At 44.6% G+C, this 6,473-nt stretch overlaps 1 long non-coding RNA gene across 1 annotated transcript; it reads right to left on the bottom strand.

Moving 5' to 3' along the window:
• Positions 1-4,298: 4,298 nt before the first annotated feature.
• On the bottom strand, positions 4,299-6,206 carry LOC146197785 (uncharacterized). Its single transcript, XR_014704702.1, has 3 exons — positions 6,083-6,206; positions 5,667-5,773; positions 4,299-4,649 (listed from the first exon to the last, which is right to left on the bottom strand). It is a non-coding gene; the product is annotated as an uncharacterized LOC146197785 (long non-coding RNA).
• Between the last annotated feature and the right edge of the window lie 267 nt (positions 6,207-6,473).

Genomic DNA, 6,473 nt, shown 5'->3' with positions numbered 1-6,473 from the left:
AATGCAGCTTGAGAAAACTATGCATAGCAATTATTGAAAGCAAAACAAAAGACGCACAAAAACAGCGGCGACCACCCGAAGCATACAAACATTGCGGCTGCCAGGTCGCCAGCGTGCAGCCTCGACACAGCACCGAAACAGCCGACCGACGACGTGCGAAGGATTGTGTAGAGAGCACACTTTTTTCTTTTCTTTATATGCCGGCCCAATCCACCTGTGCCTGCCCACTGGAGTTGCTTTCTCGTACTGCTAATAGATGGTGCTGAAGTTGCAGCAAACAGAAGATCTAACTCTGGCAGAACGGTTCCTAACAGCACTCCAAAAGAAACGCTGCTCACAGTTCCCGATGGCTCACTGAACCAGCGGCTCTCCAAAAGAGTGGCCGCTCAGTGAGTCGCCACTCATTCTCGCTCTTTTGAAAAAGCGGCTCAAAAGACAGTCAAAGGCGAGGAGATGTTTGCGAGGAAGGGCGGGAAGCACGGCCTCAGAAATCACCCTCGCAAGCGTGGCGATGACCTCGGAGGCAATGTGGGACAGCAGACTCTTTCTCGCAACGCTAATAGATGGCGCCGAATTCACAGAGGATAGGGAGCCTACATGTTGCGCCGCGGCGCTCGGCTTAGGGTGGTGACATCTCATGCCAGGGTTGCCTATTGTGGCTAAAAACGGCAGTCAGGCTTGGTGGGCCGCCATGTTGGTCCCCAGTTAGTGCGGAAGCACTTAAGCAGGTATGACAGCGATACCACTTCTATAAAGGATGATCATGCACAATGAAGAAAAAATACAGAACTCCGTGGCGCCGCGAAGGAGTCCTTTGTTCTCCTTACTTTTTCTTTCGTGTGAGTGACGCGACTTCCCACACATAGTGCAAGTCTTAGTGCAGCAATCTCAGTATTTGGTTTCTAGGGAGCTTCGCAGGACGAAGGCTATCGATCGAACAGAGCTTCAAAGCAGTGGAGAGAATGCTAAAGGTTTTGGAGGATATGCAGGAGGTGCGCCTGCCAAAGACACACCCTAAATCTGTGTACCAGGCTATTAATGGAAGGCTGAAAAGAGTTGACATGCTGAATAGGGTTAATAAAATCTGTCGTGCTCCAAGCAGTTAAAAAGGCAAAAACAACCTCTCCCAGGCCTCACAGAGCAGAAGCGGCTTGGTGCCTGAAAATCCAAAAATGATGAGCGGACAGCACACAGGGGTGCAACAGCTGCGCCAAGCTGTGCATTAAGTGTGAAATTTGTGCCACACTGTGCCAAAATGGCCAGACTATCCGCAAAAGTTTGCCATACTCAGGGACAACTTTCTGCGGCCGTGATATAACCAGTCACGATGCTACAGACACTGTAGCATGCGTCACTGGCCTTTTAGTTCTATTTTGAGATGGCGTCATGGCATTCTAATGCCTACTCATATTTTTCTCTGCGTCCATGTGCTTTCTCCGCTTTCCAGTTCGGTCACTGTTTGTGCGCTGAAGGAACCCCATAACGCAAATGGGCTGTTTGTGACAAGGCATCACTGCTATTGCTTCCATGGTGGGCCGTGGTGGTACTTGTGATTTTGGAGCAATACTTCAACACTGTATTTTAAGTGCTGCATGTTTTTATTGGATGTATCTTAGTTTTTTATGCGGCTCATGGAAGTTTTCGATATCCTGTTGGGCCATTCATGTACAGAAAGGTTATTTTTATGCTGCCTTGTCGATAGACTCACTTTCCCATCGTCAGATAGTGTAGGAGGTGCATCAGTTATGGCTTCTGTGTTTGTGCTAATACAACTGGAGGTGGAACATGTGAAATTTATTTCGAACATCAGAAGGTCGAGAAACTTACAGCAGCCTAGCTATTGAATTCCATAATGCCGCAGTGGAGCCAAGGACTGCCAAAATTAACATTTATGCGTGCTGCAACATTGAAACACTATAAAGTATGCTTTGTGCATGAAATACATAACCTAATAATCGTCCACCTCTCCTTAATCAAAATATTCTGACAAAACCGCCGCCAGTCCACAAGAAGCATAATTCACGAGCCGAAGATGCGCTCGTTCGTCAGTTTTCTTTGCTTAAAACTTGCTTTCGGCATTTGCCATTTCGCCTTTTGGTCGGCGTTTCTTTTTGTCTTTGTTTCTGTATTTGCTTTTCAATCAACATTTTGTCTTTGCACTGCGCTCGCTTCTGGACAGAGGCTGATCGCAGTCACTGCTTCAAATTAAGCTCTTTTAGAGTTGCCCTCGCACGACACAAGCTGTGGATTTCGCAGAGTAAAACATTGTTTTTTGAGCCTTGCAAGCAACATAAGATCCCATGATTAAGGTTGTCAACCACACTAATTGAAAAAAAAAAAAAAAAACAAAAAAAAAAACATTCTCTAGCTTTTTTTATTTAGCCTCTTCCATTTTATGACTCATTTTTTTTTTTTTTTTGTGTGTGTGTGATAGCATGCCTAGCAGTACAAAAAGCTTATTTACAAAAATAAATACACGCAGCATCGGTGATAATGGCCCTCGCTAGATTTTCTTTGGATCACATTCATACAGTCCGATATTCACACCTCTTCATTCTTTTGTGCCGAAAGTAAGATTTCTTCCTTGTTTAACAGCTCCAAAATTTGAATTAATCTTTTTTTTTTGTGAGCTGATCCAAATATGAATTTTACTGCTCTAAAACGAAGATTTTGCTGCTCCAAAAATCGCTACAAATCTTATTTGAGCTCTTGCACCCCTGAGTACAACCCTTTAATGAACCACAGTGTGAGTAATCAGTAGTCTTTCTTGAATGGTTAGTAATTGGGCTGGCTCACTATTTCCTTATCTCAGCATCATTCCACATTACAGCAATGTGGTGGGTTCGACTTCCACTCCCAATTTTCTCAAATGTGTACCAGCTATGACCCAGACTGGTGCTTGGCTTACCAGGGCTCATGGCTTAGGAAAGGAGGAAAAAGGAACTGCATATGGGCTTCTGCTGCACGAAGCGGACTTAGGGTTGTCTAATGGTGGAACGAATTGTGAATTTTGGTTCATGACCCTTTTCCTGGAGTGAACTAGAATACCTTTCCCAAGCATCTTATCCCAGAAGAGCCGAGAATCAGGCCAGGAGCAATCTTGTACCCACCGGCACCAGGATCGAAACTGGTACCTCCTGAATGCGAGGCAGATTCTGTCACAAGGCCATCATGTCTTGTCATGTACAAGATACAAGGCACAAGGCCATCATGTACAAGATACAAGGCCATCAAGGCCCTCGTTCTAATGGTGTTCAACGTGGCCTTGGAAGATCTAAAAAAAGCTTAATGATCATTCATGAATTCAGAAAGGCCGTGGTCAAAGGTGCGCTGGTGTATGCAGTACATTTTCGTCTCTCTCTCTTTTTTTTTTCAGAGCGCTTAGGGTGAATTCACACACCAGATCCGTGATGATTATGGTTAAATGATAATAAGTTTGGTCTTGAAAGAACTGACCAAGCTAGAAAAAATTTCATTGCAAGAAGACATCAATGCTCAGCGTACTCACAATGTTCTTAAAAAAAAAATTATATACACTGGGACGAGCTGTCTGAAAATTTTCAGGAACCTATAACTGTGCTTTTTATTTCTGAAACTTAGCCTTTGTCAAATATGCATGTAGAACAATGTTTCTTTAACACTGATAGTCTTTACCGAACACACACACACACACACACACACACAAAAAGCTAGATCGGTGATATTGTGCTTAGCTCTACACAAATTTAGTTAAGTGGCAACAAATTTCATGGATATATATTTTATAGACAAACAATGATATGAAAACTAAAATAACAGTGGGCAATTAGATTATGTACTGACCAAAAATATTTTGTAATTTTTGTTTTCTTGGGGTATTGTACTAAACTTAAATTTAACATATTGGACCAGCCAAAGACACGGGAACACAAGAAAAAGAAATATAAGGAATAATATCTGCTGTGCATTCAGAAGGTACCAGGTTCGATTCCAGGTTCCGCCAGGTACCCAACAGTTTTCCAACTGGTACAGGATTTCCCCTGACCTGATGCTTGGCTCTTTTGGGGTGAAATGCTTTGGAAATGGGTCTCAGACCAAACAGTGTTGTCCCATGTACTTCTTTGTATTGAGTTCCCATGTCCTTGGCTTCCCATGTCCATGTCCAGCAAGTTAGGTTTGCACCAACTGGTCTGCATGGCCACTATGTAAAAAAATATATATCAGGAAGCACTACAGATATGTCGCAATAATATTAGCTGTGCCCCCCCCCCCCCCCCCCCCCAACAGAGTAGGCACCTGCTACAGTGGTAAATATGCTCTCAATGACCTCATTGGATTTTCTCCGTCTTTATTGCCCGGACAGACTGTTTCCATATTAATGGGACATAAATACATGCTTTAGTGAAGGCCTCCAGAAATTTCTACAACCTTGTCTTTAAATGTGTGCCAACATCACACAGTTCACGGCATTGCTTTTCGCCTCCATTGTAAAGGGACTGCCGCAACCAGGATTTCATTCTGTGTCCTTGGGTTTAACAATTGAGCACCCCAATCCTGAGCCACCGCAGTGGCTATTACCTATGTGGAGACGAAATCAAGATGATGGACAAAAGATGCAAATCGCCTCCAAGAGATTCCTGTTCCAGCACACGCATCAGACAGGGAAGGGCCTGGAAATCAGAAAAATGCAATAAATGCCGGCTCCTGGGAAAGGTAAGACATGAATGATCCCGCTGCAACACAGAAGGAAAGTATAATGCTAGTAGCTGTCACATGGCACTCATATGGAAACATTTAATGTTCTATCAGTAAAAGCAGTGCATTTGCTGCTTGCAAGATAACATATAGGAAAGCGTGAATATGATTTGGCAGTATAAACCGAAGAAGCACGGAGATGAAGAAATGATAAAACAAACTTGGCATTTCCATGCGCGTTCTTTTCGTCCTTGGCCTGTTCGCACAGCCAAACCACACTGCAGTGGTGTGCCAGCTAGCCCATCAAAACATGCTACTGGAAAGCTCTTTGAGCAATTATACAATTCTATTTCCTACCATGACAGGCCTACGTGGGCACTCCATATGGAACAGACTGGCTCAGCCTAGTTCTATTTTGTGCACCTGAATGCCCTCTCACTGTATTTGACAGCTACTGGAAAATATGCACCAGCATTTATTTTGGTAACGCGCTACAGCTGAAAAAAGCGATTTCACCTGCTCTAGTCAGGAATACAAAAAGGATCTATATAATGGCCACAGAAATAGCACTGTCACCGAGTAGATTTGCTGGTGAATATTGAAAAACTTAGTTTTTTACCGTGCCCACGAACAGCAATTATCTTGTATGGTACACAAGACAATATACAGTCATAACTAGAAACAGAATTTGAATTCACCTAGAGTTGATGCAAAAATGTCAACATTAACATCATCACGGTTAGCTAAAATGTTATACAAATGTAGTCGTATGGCCGGGTTAGTCCTTTCTAGTGGTTAGAACAACCCGGCAGATATATAATACAGGCACGCCCCCCCCCCCCCCCCCCCCCCCTTCCTACTGCTTTGGCTGCGACGGTGCTGACCGAAATGCACGCCCAGTGCCCCAGCTTCATAAATAAGGTAACTTCTATTTCATATAGTAGCGCTCTTGTGGAGCAACCTGTTTTTGCCAGCACACATTTTGTACCCACCTTTCATGAGGCACAAGGCATTCATGGTGCAGGAGAGCCCATGAGCAGAAGCTGCGACGTAGCCAAGATCCCAAAATCGCTGTGCAGCAAGATTATTTCGGCACACACTGAAACAAAAAATAGAAATGGTTGCTTTTGCTAAGACAGGGCTATTCGGGAGCAAAACGGAGGCGCACTCGAAAATGAGCCGCCGGCGACCGATCGAAGCATGGGTATTGAAGGGACTGCTTCCTGGCGCACGGAAAAGAGCTGCGTAGATCCTCTACGAAGCCACCGACTCACAGCAAGATCACTAGCAATAGCGCATCGATGCAGAAAAACTTTGAGGAGAGCGGCGCCATGAGCTCTCCTAAATTGGCGAGGAAAGTACGGAGTGCCGCCGTAAGTGTTTTGCGCTGCGTTTTCGCTGTACTTACGAAAGTCTGGAGAAACTTGCAAGGATGGGTGCCACCCAGTCTATTTTGCAGAATACATTCCAGTCCGGTCAATCTGAAACAACGCGGCGCGAACAAGCCTCCCGCTTGCTTGTGCCACTGCGCGCCAAAATTGAAAAGGAAGAAAAAAAAGCACCTGGAGGCGGCGATAAAAAAAAAGCGTCTGTGTCCGAGAGTACACGCAAACAAAAAACAAAAATAGGCAATTCATTACGTCACATCTGCCAAAATACAAAAAGTTCCTCCTCGCCTGCCTTCTTTCTTCTCGCGCATGCGCAGCTTAGCAAGATCGCGCGGTGGCGACCGGACTAGACCTTCTTTATTGGAATGCTCCGTCGCTTCTGCGCATGCGCCAGTTGAAAGAAGTGAGGAG

Source organism: Amblyomma maculatum, chromosome 2 (assembly GCF_055883805.1).
Source record: "Amblyomma maculatum isolate TAMU_Amacu chromosome 2, ASM5588380v1, whole genome shotgun sequence".
Lineage (NCBI taxonomy): Eukaryota > Metazoa > Arthropoda > Arachnida > Ixodida > Ixodidae > Amblyomma > Amblyomma maculatum.
The sequence above is the reverse complement of the archived record's forward strand: the minus strand, read 5'-3'. Positions and strand labels throughout refer to the sequence as shown.